Raw genomic sequence first — 17,124 nt, forward strand, 5'->3', positions numbered from 1 at the left:
GTGCCGCCATCGCCGCCGTCGATCTGCCGCGCCGTCGCCGCCGTCGATCTCCTCTGCCGCGCCGTCGCCGCCGTAGGCCTCCTCGAGCTCCTCCGCGAGAGCTCCTCTGCGCGCCGCCGCGCGCCGCCGCCTCCTCGCGACCTCCCTGCCGCCGCGCCACCGCCGCGCGCCGGCCGCCTCCTCGCGACCTCCCCTGCCGCCGCGCCACCGCCTCTCGCGACCTCCTCTGCCGCCGCGTCGCGCGCCTCGACAGGTAGCCACCGGCACGCGGCAGTACCGGCGGCCGCGCGCGCCGTCGCCCCTTTTTTTTTTATTTCTTAGTTTTCTTGTTAATTAGTTTTTTATGTATTTAATTGGTTAGTTTTTAAGTTAGTTAGTAATTTAGTTAGTTAATAATTTAGTTTATGTATTAAGTTAGTTAATTAGTTTTCTTGTTAATTTGTTTTTATGTATTTAATTGGTTAGTTTTTAAGTTAGTTAGTAATTTAGTTAGTTAATAATTTAGTTTTTAAGTTAGTTAGTAATTTAGTAATTCACGCGTATATGTCAACAATCCATGTGTGTATGCCAAGTTCCGCGCGAAACCAACATTTTTTGTGTCATGTGTAAAAATGACAAGCAAATGTCTTGTGAAACGACTTTGCAAACACATAGAACATCAAGATGTATCTGTGACATTTTGTTGTAACCGCCGCCGACACACCCCTCTCGCAAACACCCGCCGACACACCCCTCTCGCAAACACACCGCTCTCGCAAACACCCGCCGAGACCCCTCTCGCAAACAACTGACGTCGACTCCCTCCCCCCTCGCAAAAACCCGTCGCCGACACCCTCCCCCTCTCGCAAACACGCACCCTCTCCCTCTCGCAAACACGCGCCGACACCCCTCTCCCTCTCGCAAACACGCGCCGCCGACACCCTCTCCCTCTCGCAAACACGCGCCGACACCCCTCTCCCTCTCGCAAACACGCGCCGCCGAGACCCTCTCCCTCTCGCAAACACGCGTCGCCGACACCCCTCTCCCTCTCGCAAACACGTGTCGCCGATTAGGGTTAGGGTTTGGTTTGTGTTTGATTAGGGTTAGGGTTTGGTTTGTGTTTGAACATTTACTTATCGATTTAATTCTTTTGCAGAAACAATGGATCAATTCGAACGGGACTTGGAACAGGAAGACATATTCGCGGACATAATCCGCGATGGTACAGAAGCCGACCGAGCCGACTCCGGTGATGGAGAAGACCGCGGCTCCGGTGATGGAGAACCCGACGGCTCCGGTCATGGAGAACCCGACGGCTCCGGTGATGGAGAAGCCGACGGCTCCGGTGACGGAGAAGCCGACGGCTCCGGTGACGAGGTATTAATGGATTTCTATATGTACATATGTATTGAGGCATTAGTATAGAGGCATTAATGCAATTCTATATGTATTCTCTTAGGCCTCCGAAGATAAGATAGAGAAACGAGGCCCGGCAAAGAAGTTGACCAAGAAAGACCACTTCACAATTGAAGTTATATCACCGGAAGGCCAACCGGTGGTACCCGAGAATGTCGGAGTGAAGTTCAAAAATCAGTGCGGAGTTGTGGTTAGAGATCGTGTCCCGATCACTGTCAGAGAATGGAACAAGACGAAGAATGTGTCCGAAAATCAGGTTGCCGATAGGTACAAGGACACACTTTTCACAGACCTCATGGCACATTTCACTTTGCCAGATTTGGGATCGGAGTCTGAGAATGCTAAGCAGCGAGCGCTAGTGAAGAAATGGGCTCTTAAGAAGATGGGGGAACTTTTCCGGGCGTATAAGAACCGGTTATGGAAAAATTATAAGAAAGACAAGAAGCCTCCATTATTCGAGAACTACCTAGCGAAGCAGGAGCATAATCGGGAAGAATTTGTGAGGTACAAAGAATCGAAGGAGGCTGTGAACCTGTTAGCGAAAAACAAGAAGAATGCAAGCGAGAAGAAATATCACCATCATACGGGGCGAGGGGGCTACGGAAGAGCCATGCCTAAGTGGGATGCACAAGAGGCTGAGATGGAGCTGAACGGGATCACTCCAGAACCCACGCGAGAAGGATGGGACATAAGGGCTCGAAATTGGTTCCTCGCGCATGGCTGTGAGTATGACATGAAGACAGGGAACATTGTTGAAAGTGACACCAGGGTTAGGGTTCCCAGGCAAAAATGGATTGAAGTGATGACAGATATAAAGGCGGGAAAACTAAAGTTTGCTCCCGATAGAGAGAAAGACTTGCTGACGCTTGTCCTCGGTAATCCTGAGAAGGGAGGACGAACAAGAGGCTTCGGCCCTAGTGTTCCGTGGTCGCTTGGGTTTCCGGCCGACGCGGAGACTTATAGAAGCCGAGCGAGAGCTAAACAACGCCAGCTGGAGGTGCAGAATGACCGGATGGCCGAGTTCCAACGCCGACTTGACCAGCAGCAGCGGGAGCTTCAGCAGCAGCAGCGGGAGATAAATGAACTAAAAGGACAGCGCCCGCCAGATAATACCGCTGAAATATCTCAGCGACGAGACAGCAGCGTGGCCGACTCGGAGGCCCCTCCTACACGGATGATGATAGATGCCGGTCCTGGCGACCCCTTGGATGGAATCAAGGAGACAACACCTTGTGATCTCCATGAGGTGTTCAGGAAGGTTTCTGTTAAGGTGGCGGTCGGCTATGTCTTACCGGCATTTGGACCTGAAGGTGAGCCGGCAACATGGCATGGCAATCCGATTCCAGCTGGCTATGCTCGTGTCGGGGTGGATTCAGTTGTCCCGCAGTGGGAGACATTGGAGCTCCATATCCCTGGAGGTGATGGGGGGCTTACACTCAGAGAGGTGCTGGGAGAAATCATTCTCTGGGAAAAGAAGAACATCAGGCTGCCAGGCTGGGTAGCACCTAGTACCGGTCGTCCCAGCAGGTCACCATCACCTCCTCCAGGTGATCGCAGGCCACCATCACCTCCTCCTACTGATCACATGTCGACACCATCACCCCGTGGGTACGACGTCGACCACGACATCGGTACTCCATCTCCATCTCCAGCGCCGCCGCCTCCGCCCACTAAGACTCGGAATGCACCCAGCCGGAAGCGTTTCAAGAGTCCTGTCCCCAAGAGGTCGCCCCTCCCAAAAGTACCAAAGGTTCCTCCCCCCCGTCCTTGGGATCTTACTGTCGAGGAAAATGCGGCCGCTGTTGCGAAACACAACTATGATCATTTCCATAAGCCAAAACCTCCAGCGCCAGAGCCATACACAGAGAAGCAAATAGAATATGCTACTAGTTTTCTGAACACACCATCGCAGTATGAGTTACACGAGAAGAAGGATGACTATACACGCACTCTTGCGAAGGTAATTGACCAAAAGAAGGATGAAAAGGCTAAGGAGAAGGACATTGCTGGCACGAGCAAATCATCAGCTAGAAGTGCAGATGAGAAAAGGTCAAGTTCAACAAGTGCACCCCTCAAGGCCAAGCAAACGACAAAAGGCAAAAAGAGAAAGGAAGTTCCCCTCCTCGGTGCTCAGCCCAAACAATCGATCCCACCACTCAAAGTGTTTAATGTTCCCAAGGTGTACGAGGAACATGGTGGTGGTGTCAATATGGAAGAAGCTGCAACTCTAGCGGCTCAATGTGGAGTTACCGTGGACGAATTGTTTGGTGCCGCAGATGCTGCACTACCCACTGCTGATATAGCTCCTACATTTGTCTACGGGGAAGACTTGGTCAGCAGAGAGCAGCTGCATAAACTGCCAACACATATGCGGAATTTGCATCAGTGGTACCTTGATGCATGCAAGGAGAAAAAAATGTACATCGTGGCGAGTATACCATGGGAATATTACTACCGAAAGGAGGAGATCCATATTGAGATGAATGAACTCTGGCAGTTATTCAATCTAGAAGCCCTCGACAAATCTCTCATGAGTTGCTATTGCTTGTAAGTTGTTAACTACATATAAGTTCATTTTCATTCAGTTCATGTTCGTTTTCATTGCATATATATACTCATTATATCTTATGGGTTCTCTTTTGCAGACTGAAGATCAGTGAGTGCAAAAGTAATAATATTATCAATGTTGGGTTTGTTGACCCAGATAAAATACATGTTGAAACGGTGAAGCATAAACGCGAAGAAACGGGGGGAAACCTACTAAGGTTTTTGGGGCAGCAATATTTCTGTGATTCAATATTGTTTCCTTACAACTACGAGTGAGAGTCTTAATGATCTTTTATGCACATTCAATTTTTCTTACTCGATGTTAAGTGTAATTCCTGACGTATATATGCATAACATGTGCAGCTTCCACTGGATTCTACTAGACATTCAACCTGATAAGGGAATAGTTGAAGTAAGAGACCCACTGAGTAGAGGCCTGGACGGGTTCCAGGACTTGCAGAAGTTGCTCCAAGTGTAATTTCCTTCATCGCCGCGCTTTATCTTTCGTGAGATATCAATTAATTATCCACTCATTCAATCATTCTTTTGCCTGGCAGGGCTTGGCAAGCTTTGAAGAATGTTCATAAGGACATTACCTTTGCAAAGAAGCTAACATTTACTCCTGTAGCGTACCCCCAGCAGCCACAAGGGACGAATCTATGTGGATACTACGTTTGCGAGTCCATTCGCATGTTAACCACTGAGAAGCAGAACAAAAATAAATTCGACGTAAGCAATAACATTCACAACTTTATTTATTATCATCAATATTTCGTTATCAAGACTGATATAGTCATACTCATCTCATTTTCGTATATAGGTCGACTTCATGCGGGACAGACTCCAACCAAAGGAACACGCACTAGGAATCGCGGAGGAAGTGGCGGGACTTTTGCTTAGAGAAGTAATAAACAACAAAGGCTTGTTTAGTCCAGATAGTTGTTCTACCTCCAAATAGACGGTCGTTAGTACCGTTTGTCGATCGTGAGCTCCATGTATATATGTAGGGAACCTACGAATATGTGTAAGGGGAATCGACTTCTGCTTCCAATATGTGTTTGATCGATCTATATATATATATAATGAATGAATGTGTACAACTTCTAGTAACGTACAAATATATGCAACTTTTATTTTCGAACGAAAAAAATGAAATAACAGGCGGTCGGTGGCGGGGGGGGGAGGGGTGCTGCACCCCTCAAACCCTAAAGCAGAAGCGTTGTGCGCGCGCCACGTAGAAGGCCTTTTGTCGCGGGTGGTAATACCGCCCGCGACAAAAGGGCCTGTGCCCTGCGCGCCCCGCGGCTGCCACGTGGTGGACCTTATGTCGCGGGTCGTAAGTGACCCGGGATAAAAGGCCACCCTTTTATCGCGCCTTGCTTGTCGCGGCTGGCCGCCCGCGACAAAAGGCCCTAACCACCCGGATCAAAAGGCCTGTTTTCCACTAGTGCATGTTGATTTCCTTGGCCATTACGTTGCCTACTTGGTTGATAATCCTCGTTTTTAACACTCAACGCGTTGGAGAAAGATGAGTGATGGTTTGGGTTGCTGGGTACGTATGCAAAGAATCAAGAACACCTTCCCCAATGCCAAAGATTTATGCTTATTTGGTCTTTGACGTGTGCTCTTGATGTTAGCCAAAATAATTAACAACGGCTGGTATGAGAATTTTCTTATATCACACTAAAACATTGAACTAGAGTTGTATAAATTTAGATTAAACCAATTAAAAGAAGTACTAGGCGTAAGCGAGACGGTTGGCATTCACCTAGTGCCTAGGAAGTGCTTAAGTGCTCTAGGCATGGCCTAGACGGGCATACAATTTTTAACATCAAGTGTGTATATAGATTATTATATGTGAAAACACATTAATGCAGAGCATGTAAATGAGTAAGTACAAACAACTACCATTGTAATATGACCCATCTAACTTGTTAGTGAAATATGACATAATTTATTATTTGGAGATGACAAGTTGTTGGTTGCACTGTCTAGGCTTCCGCTTATGCTCTAGGCAAGACTTTTGACTATCGCCTAGTGCATAAGCGTGCTTAAGCGTCGCCTTGTCCAACAGTGGATTAATCTAGCACTCTATGCTCATATCGCATGTTCAATACTGGCATGTAACCGTTACAATTATCTAAGTATTGTTTGGTATTCTGTTGACAATGATGTTGGGCCATGAGGTTCAAGTTTAGTCCCTATTTTCAGAATTATTGTTGTCCATATGTTACGTTGAGTTATATTGTTCAAGTGTTCAACAAGTCCCACGGGGTTTTCTTTGTCGCGGAGTTACCTCGGCATGGGGGATCGAATTTTTTTTGTCACAATCCACTGATCCACTTGACGTCGGGCAACCCCACATCATTACCTAGGATAGCAAGTATCCCCAGCCAAAGTCGAAGTCCACAGTCTGAAGCTACATTCTTTGAAGTTTGAACGGACGATTGTTTTCCTCAATTGATCGAAGTGGCGGAAGATGTTCAACGATGACCCTGCCCCGCTGAACGCTTCACAAAAATAGACGAAAGTAGACATAAACATAATGGAGTATTGAACAAGATTCACAGCCTCGATCTCGTAGAAGGACAAAACATTGTGGAAGAATTGGGAGGATGGGAATGCCAAAGCCACATCCGCAGCTGGAATAGAGTGTGACTAAGAGGCGAAAGAATATATAGTGAACCAAGTGGACAAGATTTTTCAGAACTTAAGTACTCTTGATCTCGCGATGAATAGTAAAATGCAAACAAATACTAAATAAAATCAGAAACATATGAAATTACCTTTTGCATGTAGGATATGTATGAAGGTATGTGTGTACCAAGTTTATGAAAAAAAATCTTTTTTTTCTTGAAAATTTGCATGCGTAAGTATCGAAGTGGTTATTTCGATAAAGGGAATATATTAATATCAAAAGATACCAATTAAACCCAGCTTCTACCACAACGCATCACCCTAATGGCAGTACGGATGCACACAGCCAAAAAAGATAAAAGAAAACTAAGAAAGAAAAGTCTCGCTGTAGTATCCCAGATCTAGCAACAGTAATACATCCATCCCTAGACAACACCTGAAGTACAGACTCTCCAAAAGCGATGCCTCCAAGAAGGGAACAATGCACCAGCGCCGTCGTCGCACGATCAAAGATCTTTGGTTTCACCCTGAAGATAGTCCCCGCTCTCAAAACGCTGCCTTCAACAAGGTCATTGCCAGGCACAACCAGTTAAGGGCAGACCTTGGGTTTTCACCCTGAAAGGTAGGACTCTGAACTTCACATGTGCAACCGCTCCCACTTTCATAACACTGTTGTGAATCCCGGAACACCAAGCAGGTTCATCAACATCGCGGAGATTTGAACCTTCTTTAGCAAATACCCCAATCCCGCCTTCATGAAATTCTCTGCTTCTGAATTCACCATGGACCAAAAGTCTCTTGATGTCAACATAGAACAGATCTTCGCGCCGCTCCCTCCGGAACCAAACATTCGGAATAAAAGCAGGGGTGCGCGCGACCGAATACCGCCCGGTCATGTGAACTCTAGGCAAAAGATGCACTGTTCCATTCGCTATCGGAGCCTTCTGGAACGTCTTCATCATCGCGAAAGAAGAACCCTATAGGACCACCACCATGAAAGCCGGAACGGTCAGCCCCCACACCGCCGCCATGGCTGGGATCCGCGGTCCATCTTCCTCCTCCGATCCGGTCGGTGGAGATCAGCAGCGATCCCGTTGACGCCCTTTCCCCGCCGAGTTCCGCCACACCATCACGTCTCCCTCCATGATCTAGGTGAAGTAGCCGAAGGCCACCGCCACCAGACCCACCGTCCACCGTCGCAGCCCCTGGAAGACCTCGCCTCCGCGCGAAGGGGAGTCCATGGACGCGCCATCACCACCCCCTGCCTTTGGCAGCCGGACGCGACCTCCACCGCCGACCCCGACGGCGGCAGCGCCCAGGAGGAGGAAGATGGGCCTCCTCTTCTTGGGTTCGGGTCGTCACCCGGAGCCGCCTCACGCGAGACGACCCGGGGCGAAGGTCGGCAGGGAGGGGAGGGGATGGGAGGGGGTGGTGGTGGAGGGTGGAGGGGCGGCGGCGGCGCTAGGAGGGTGGAGGGTGGAGGGGCGGCGGCTAAGTCAGGGAGGATGAAGATTCGCTGAGTCAGAAAAGGAGAAAGAAATACAAACCTGAAACCGGCAGGCTTGATTAGCAATTTTGATGCGATATGTACATGAATGATTTATCTCAAAATTTTCCGAAACTAAGTGCGTCCCCCAAGCCGCGCCGGATTGAGCGTTTGGGGGGACGTGTTTTGTTCGTGCCGCCTTTGGGGGACGTCTCTCCCCAGCCGCGTCCCCCAAACGCCGCCCCCAAACATTTAAAATACTTCTTTTTAACACAGAACCATTTATCAAATATAGCATATGAATAAAAATGTTTGCGAGGATTGTTTTCAAATTAAATTACAACAAACAATAAAACAAGTAAAGAAATATAATAAATAGGGCTAGATGCTACATCAAGGTGCCACGGTATTTCCTTTGATCCTCCACAAATGCTCAACGAGATCAGCTTGAAGTTGATCATGAACATTGCTGTCACAGATCTCTGCGTGCATGGCAAGAAAATCAGCAAAATCTGCAGGCAACTCATGATCAACCTCCGCAAGAGGGCCTTCACACTCATAGGGACCAACATGTGACCTAGCATGATTCTTGCGGTGATCCTCGATGATCATGTTGTGCATGATCACACAAGCCTGCATCACCTCCCACATTTGATCGTGAGACCAGCTTAGAGCAGGGTACCGGACAATGGCAAATTGTGCTTGAAGCACACCAAATGCCCGCTCGACATCCTTCATGCAAGCCTCCTGTCGAGTAGCAAAGTGGGAATTCTTCAGACCTGATGGATTCGAGATTGTTTTGACAAAACTGGCCCATTTTGGATATATACAATCAGCTAGATAATAGCCTTTGGTATATTCGTGGCCATTGATCTCATAGTTGCATGGTGGAGCATGCCCTTCCACTAGTCTGCTGAACACCGGAGACTGCTGTCGAGGGTACTCCTCGGCAACGCCCTCTGATTGGGGCTTAGGGTTGATGGAATCCTGTAGGCTGACACGAGACATCGGTTCACAGACAAGTGGGGAGAGCGATTTACCCAGGTTCGGGGCCCTCGATGAGGTAAAACCCTTACGTCCTGCCTGTCTGATCCTGATTATGAAAATATTGGGTTACAATGGGGTGCCAAAGGGTTCGGCTGAGATCTCGTCGAGAGGCTAAGTGCTGCAGTGACCTAGCTCTAGACTTTTGGTGGCTAAGATCGCTATGATTGATAGTGTCCCTCGGCAGCCCCTCTCCTGGCCTTTATATAGGAGGCCAGGTCTCAAGAGGTCTAACCGAGTACGACTAGGTTTACAGTAGTTCTAGATCTAGACTTTCCTTGTTCGGCTCCTTCTTTGTCTTGCCTGTCAAGGAATCTTCTGCTGCGCCATCCAAGTGGCCCGCCTTGCCATCGAGTACCTTCATGGGCCTCCAGTTAGATCGCACAGGATAGGGCAATGTCGGTTACCCGAAGGGTAATGCCCACGTCAGTAGCCTCCGAGTGTCTAGCCGAAAATAGTTCGGGTAGAGACTAAAGCATGCCTCCACTTAATGTTCTTCTCCTAGATTGTTTTTGTTCATCTTGCAACAGCATCATCTTCTTCTGTCGGGTGTGCGTCAGCGCTCCCGATGGGAGTAGCCCCCGAGTCTAGGTACGGATGCTTGAAATCCGTGCGTAGACTCAAGTTGTACCACTCGAACGTTTTGCTCTGCCGAAGTTTTTCTGCAGGTCTTCATAGGTCATCCGATATATTTTCCGCGCGTAAGGGATAATGAGTAACGTGCCCAACTTTTGCTGGTTAACTGCCGATGGCAAAACAACGTCACACTATACAGAATCAAGTCCCCGGGCATGATCCTGGAGTGCAAAAAAGTTCTATCTGGTGCGCGTCCAGCGCTCCCGATGGGAGTAGCCCCCCGAGTCTGGACACGGGAGCTTGTAACCGTGTGCAGACTCGAGCTGAGCAATCCGGCCTTTTCTTCAGACGTTTCTTCATAGGAATATCTTTGAGTCCTCATTTTATCGGGTGCGCGTCCAGCGCTCCCGATGGGAGTAGCCCCCGAGTCTAGGTGCGGATGCTCGGAATCCGTACATAGAATCAAGTTCACCATCCGATGTTTCTTCATTTTTCTTCGACTGCTCACGACAGTCTTTATGACATCACTGTTGACGTATCGCTGTTGTGGTTTGACTGACAAGACTTGACCTGATGGGCCCACCCTAGTTCTGTGCGGACAGTTTTTAGGAAGTGACCAGTGCACGCGCACCGACCGAGGCGTCTCCTCGATTTTCGCGCGTCGTGGGAATAATGGGCCGCCGGTTCCGCTCTTCTCTTATACCCCACGTGTACAGCCAGATCTGATCCACCTCCCACGATGCCTGTGAGGTTATGGCCACGATCTTGCATAAATTTTTACGGCATAAATAGAGGACCTCCTCGCTTTTACTTTTTACGCCTCCCACTGCTCATCTTCTCGCCTAGCCTTTCCTGTCACCTCTGTTCTTCCTCCAAGAGCTCCACGCGCCATGGGCAAGAAGAAGAGCACCGGCGCCTCGGACGCGGCCAAAGTCAGCCGCGACTGGAGTGCCTCCGCCATTTCTAATCCCGATGTGAACAGGCTGCGAGCCCTCGGCCTCATCTCCTCATCTGACGATAACATTCGTCTTCCAGGTGCCGTTTCTCGCCCAAGGCCTCCGAAGGGCTTCACTGTTATGTTCGTTGCTTTCTTATTCCGTGGTCTCTCTCTTCCTGCCCACGAGTTTCTTCGTTCCCTTCTTTTCTTCTACGGGATTCAGCTCTGGCAGGTGACTCCAAAGTCCATTCTCCACCTTTCTATCTTCATCACTGTCTGTGAAGCCTTCCTTGGCATTGACCCCCACTGGGGTCTTTGGAGGAAGATCTTCTATGTGAAGCGTCATAACGACAGCAATGCCCCCCGTCGTCGGTGGCGTTGGCTTTGTTGTCAGGAAGGAGGTCGACTACTTCGACTACCCGATGAAGGAATCCGTCCAGGGCTGGCGCAACAAATGGTTTTATCTGCGAGACCCCTTGGTGCATGGGCGGCGCTCGAACCTCCCTCCTTTTGAAGATGTCCTGATAGCTCAGCCGAAGAAGTCCAGGCGAAACGCCCTTTCTCCCGAAGAGAGGGCGATAGCTGACAAGCTGTTCGACCAGGTCGTCGTCCTGAAGAATACGGGAGGCTTGACGATGTGCGGCACTGAGGTAGTCTCAGTGTTCTTACAACATCGAGTGCAGCCGCTAATGTCTCGACCCCACCAATTGTGGCTTTATACTGGCAAGGACAACAAGTCGAGGGTCAGCTCTACCGACCTGTCGGCTGATGAACTCCGAGACGAAGTTCGTCGCTTGACGTGCCTCAGTATGAAGGACAATATTGTCTTGACATCGGCTCGTCCCCCTTATGATCTAGACCACCTTCCGACTGAGGTAATTTTTGCTGTTTCTTGCTTGCTGTTGTTGTTTCTTTCTTCGTTGTGCTCTTACAAACTTTCTTCTCTCGATAGGCCTCCACCGTCGCTCAATGCTACCCTCCTACGCCAGAAAGCGGTGTGGAACCAGAGGATGACGATGATGACTCCGAGGAGACCGATGACGTCCAACAGGCCCTTGAGGACAGCGATGTCCAAGAGGACGAGGCTGCCGAAGATGATGCCTTCATCAGGAGCAGGCGTCGTAAGCAGATAAACGAAGATTTTATTACAACGGCTGAATCAAGTCCCAGCGAACAAGATAATGATGCCATTGGAACTGCTCCGCCTTCTCCTGCTAAGAAAGTTTCGACAGGCTTTTTTGCTGCCGAAGATGACTTGGACCTGTGAGCATCCATATCCCTTTGTGACTTATCCTTTGTTGTTTTGTACGCTAACCATCTACTCTTTTTAAGCAGCTCTGACGATGATGTTCCCCCCGCAAAGAGGGCCAAATTATCCTTCGGGAGAACGACATCAGCTAGGGAGCCGAATCCCTCTCCCGCCAAGTCGACGCTGCCCTCACGAACGACTGTAGAGAAAATTCCGATGTCAAAGGTTATTCCTCCTGGCGATGCTCCCACCTCGTCGACTGCTCGCGACCATGTAAGTGTTTTATTTGTCTTGATTTCTTTCTTGCTTCGCTGAGTTTTTTTTATCCAACTGAATCTTCTTGATTTTCTTTATTGCAGCCGATTTATGCCACAGTTGATGCTGTGGTAGATTTCGCTGAGCAGTTCACCCGACTAGAGTCTGAAAACGCTCAGCTTCGGAAGACTGTCAAAACCTCGGCTGATCAGGTGCTGGAGGCCAACAGGCTTGCCACCGACGCCAAGAAGGAAAATGTCTTGCTGAAGGAGGAGTTGAAGAAGCTGAAGCGGCAGATGAAGGATGAACAAGACGCCAGGCGTGAGGCTGCGGCTGCAGCCGATAAGAAGGAAGGCGTCCTCCGTGAATCCATCAAGGATTTATTGGGTAAGGTTTATGGCACATGGCTTCTCTCTTGGTATTTCCTTTCTGGTTGTTGATCTGTCCTTTTTCAGAGGTTGCCGATATAACCATCACTCGAGCTCATTAGCTTCGGGAGGACTCTACATCTGATGCCCTTTCGCTCGCCGCTGAGTCCAATGTCCAAGTTCTTGGACTTCTGCAGAAGACTAAAGGAGCGTTGTCGAGGCTATACTCGATGATCTTCCCAAAGATGAAGCAGGACAAGACTCTTGGCGAGATGGCAGATGCTTTCCTTGTCGACTCTTCCGAGCCTGTAGAGGTATTGAAACGCCGCTCCCGCTTGTTTGGGGTGGTTCTTACTTTCCAGCTGCTGATGGACTATGGGATGGGGTCTGACTTAGAGAAGTTGTCTAAGGCATTGCTTGTGGACGACGACAATCATTTAGTCGACCTCGAACCCTTCAAACGATCGGCAGTGACATGTGCTAATCAGCTCCTGAAATTGGTTGATGAAGCAAAAACCAAGTCTACTCCTGAAGCTGCCCCTGGCTCGTCATCGGCATTTCCTTGAACACTTGCTCTATTGATTGTAAATAGGACCTGACGCAATTTGACTTGGCCCTGTTTTATTTCGGCTTCTGTTGCCAGTTTGAACAATCTTTTGAGTGTAACATACATGCTCAGCACTCCCGATGGGAGATTTATGTTAATGTTGTTCTGAACCGAAAGTTGTACTGCAGATTCCTTCATCTTCTTCCCCTGCCGAGCTTTTTCCGAATTCTTCGACTAGCGATGAATCTGGCCTTGTTCGTTGTTTACGTGACCAAGTGTCTCGTTTGAATAAAGATATCACCTCCCTTCACGCGATGGCAGTGTTGGTGAAGAAAAGGAGTGAAATAGCAACTGCCATTGAGCAACATGCTCTCGATCATCTTCATATCGCTACCGAAAGTTTGGCCTGTAAGTGTTAACCCATCTTTTGATTCCTGACATAGCTTGGATGTTCCTTTAACTGATATTCGTTCCTTTACAGTCGTATCTTCAGATAAATCTGAGGAGAACAAGAAGATCCATGAAAAGGTCGAGGCGATGACTAACGTTGCTCACCCGAAACACGATTTATGGTTGCACCATCCAAAGGCTGTTATCATGGCGAAGTTCGAGCATCGGGTAGAGAAGCTGCATTACTACTTTGATAAATTCCACGCTCATCTCACGATGGTTTGGAAGACTTTGTTCCCTCTGGATCAAGCACCCGAAACTTTGTCTGCTTTGTTTACTCGATTCAAATCTCCTGAGAGGATTCGACTGTTGGTGCGGAAAGAGCTCCTGGCTGGTGCTGAACTTATCTTTGCTTCAGTATTGGCATGTCATCCATCTTTAGACTTGAAAGCTGTAGCAAATACCGAGAGGAGTTTAGAGCAATATTATGATATCGCTAGAGGTCCTGCATATACCATCATCTCACGGATCGAGATAGGTATCGAGAGAGATCTGAGGGCCCAAGGGAGCCAGGGAGCCCAGTCATGAATGTAATAACCTTGTACCTGCATAAGATTGTTTTTTATAAATTTAACGTGTGCTTTGCACATCATGTAATTCTGGTAAATTTATTGTCGAGGGCGGTTGAGTGATCAATTCAACCTGCTCTCCCGACGACTTCGTTGTAATTTGCAAATTTATTGCGAAGTCGATATGTAAGTTTTGTAAGAGCGATACCCGTCGATTTAATCAAGGGAATTGAACACTTGGCTTCGTCACACGGTGCACCGGTTTGAGCCTTTATTTTATGATAGTATAACCATCGACTGCAGCACTCGCGTATTTTATCGAGGCTTGGATTGGTTGTTTTTATGCGTCATTAATCTTAGCTCCCGTTGAGAGTATTTAATTAATGACACTGTGCGAGTGTATTTTTTGGCCAGTGCTCCCGATGGGAGTAAGATCCAATGGCAGGGGCCCGAACGATTTGTTCGGATGATGAGGCCTGGATCAAGAAAGAGGTAGAAAACTTGATTAGAATTTTATTCATAATGCAAAAGCAACCTTAAAGGTTGTCGAGTAATAAAAAACAATTGTATCCTATGTATAGAACCGTCACAACTGTGCGATGTTCCAATGGATTCTCAACGTCTTTTCCCGAAGTTGGGTTTTTGAGCCGATATGCTCCTCCTGGTATCACTTCAGTGATGATGTATGGTCCTTCCCATGGAGATTCGAGTTTCAAGGGTCTCTCTTGCTTCAGCCGCAGTACCATATCTCCAACATTAAAGCTTCGACTGCGTATCCGTCGGCTGTGATAATTTCTCAACGCCTGCTGGTATACCGTCGTTCTTGCCAAAGCAATATATCGAGCTTCGTCAAGGAGGTCCACAGCATCCTACAGCGCGATGTTGGAAGAGGATTCTATGTATGCTGTCACCCGAGCAGCTTCGAACCGAACGTCGGCTGGTAAAACTGCTTCGGCTCCATGTACCAAGAAGAACAGGGTGTATTGGGTCGACCTGTTGGGTGTAGTACGCAAACTCCAGAGTACGGATGGTAACTCCTCGACCCAGGCTCCAGCTGCACCCGTAAGGCGTTTCTTGAGGCCATCTCCTATTAGACCATTGATCCTTTCCACCTGGCCGTTGGTCTGTGGGTGGGCAACTGATGCAAATTTCAGTTTGATTCCTCCGTCATCACAAATTTTTTGAAACTCTTTGTAGTCAAAGTTAAATCCGTTGTATGTGACGATACTGTGAGGCATACCAAATCGACAGGTTATTCCCCTGAAGAACTGAACTGTTGTTTCGGCTTTCTGGTTTCGAACAGGTACTGCCTCGATCCACTTAGTGAACTTGTCGACTGCGACCAGTAATTACGTGTGTCCTCCAGATGACGACCTCGGCAGTGGTCCAACTTGGTCAAGTCCCCATTGAGCAAAGGGCCATGCCAGGGGTATTGTCATCAGATCTGTTGCAGGGGCGTGCGGTTTTGGTGAGAAGCGCTGGCAGGGGTCACATTTCATGACCAGATCTCGAGCATCCGATGTCGCCGTTGGCCAGTAAAATCCTGCCCTGAAGGCTTTCGCCACAAGGGCCCTGCTTCCTGCGTGGTGTCCGCACGTTCCCTCGTGTATCTCGCGTAACAGCGTTTTTCCATCGTCAATGGCAATACACCTTTGAAAGATACCCGAGATGTTGCGCTTGTAAAGTTCCCCATTTACCACAGTGAAGGCCTTTCATCGCCTGACGATTCGTCTTGCTTCCACCGAATCTTCCGGCAACTCTTGCTTCGTCAGGTACGCTAAGAATGGTTTGGTCCATAATGGCTCGAGGAGGAGGACTTGTTCCACTGATGGAGGTGGAGATTCTTCGGCAGTTTGTTGCGGGCTTGCCTCCGGTTCATCAGCCGATGGTTTTAGGGGTTCTGACGCTTTCTCTTTTATCGATCGTTGAGTGATGACTTCGTAGAACACTCCGTCTGGAATGGGGGAGCACACGGACCCGATATTCGCCAGAGCGTCGGCTTCTTTGTTGCTGGCTCTGCCGATATGTTTGAGCTCACAACCTTCGAATTTGGCTTCCATATTTTGATACAACTGTCGGTAGGCGATCATGTTGTCACTGACCGCATCACATAGGTTCATCGACTGTTGTACCACTGATGACCCACAAGTATAGGGGATCGCAGCAGTCTTCGCGGGTAGTATAACCCAATTTATTGATTCGACACAAGGGGAGACAAAGAACACTTGGAAGCCTTAATAGCGGAGTTGTCAATTCAGCTGCACCTGGAAACAGACTTGCTCGCAAGAGTTTATCAGTAGTAACAGTTTTATAGCAGTAGCAGTAGTGAAATAACAGCAGCAGAGTAACAGAGACAGCAGTAGTGATTATAGTAAACAGCAGGATTAAAATACTGTAGGCACGGGGACGGATGACGGGCGTTGCATGGATGAGAGAAACTCATGTAACAATCATAGCAGGGCATTTGCAGATAATAATAAAACGGTGTCCAAGTACAAAGCAATCAATAGGCATGTGTTCCAATTATAGTCGTACGTGCTCGCAATGAGAAACTTGCACAACATCTTTTGTCCTACCAGCCGGTGGCAGCCGGGCCTCAAGGGAAACTACTAGATATTAAGGTACTCCTTTTAATAGAGTACCAGAGCAAAGCATTAACACTCCGTGAACACATGTGATCCTCACATCACTACCATCCCCTCCGGTTGTCCCGATTTCTGTCACTTCGGGGCCATCGGTTCCGGACAGCGACATGTGTATACAATTTGCAGGTAAGATCAATAAACAACGAATATCATGATGAAATAATAACATGTTCAGATCTGAGATCATGGCACTCGGGCCCTAGTGACAAGCATTAAGCATAACAAGTTGCAACAATATCATCAAAGTACCAATTACAGACACTAGGCACTATGCCCTAACAATCTTATGCTATTACATGACCAATCTCATCCAATACCTACCATCCCCTTCGGCCTACAGCGGGGGAATTACTCACACATGGATGGGGGAAACATGGCTGGTTGATGGAGAGGCGTTGGCGGTGATGATGGCGATGATCTCCTCCAATTCCCCGTCCCGGCGGAGTGCCAGAACGGAGACTTCTGGCTCCCGCGACGGA

General features: G+C 48.5%; 1 long non-coding RNA gene across 1 annotated transcript; it reads left to right on the forward strand.

Annotated features, from left to right (window-relative positions):
• The first annotated feature begins 3,618 nt into the window (after positions 1-3,618).
• LOC139831315 (uncharacterized) lies at positions 3,619-4,543 on the forward strand. The gene is made up of 3 exons (XR_011746014.1): positions 3,619-3,942; positions 4,041-4,214; positions 4,306-4,543. It is a non-coding gene; the product is annotated as an uncharacterized lncRNA (long non-coding RNA).
• Positions 4,544-17,124: the final 12,581 nt, after the last annotated feature.

Source organism: Lolium perenne, chromosome 5 (genome assembly GCF_019359855.2).
Source record: "Lolium perenne isolate Kyuss_39 chromosome 5, Kyuss_2.0, whole genome shotgun sequence".
In the NCBI taxonomy this organism is placed as follows: domain Eukaryota; kingdom Viridiplantae; phylum Streptophyta; class Magnoliopsida; order Poales; family Poaceae; genus Lolium; species Lolium perenne.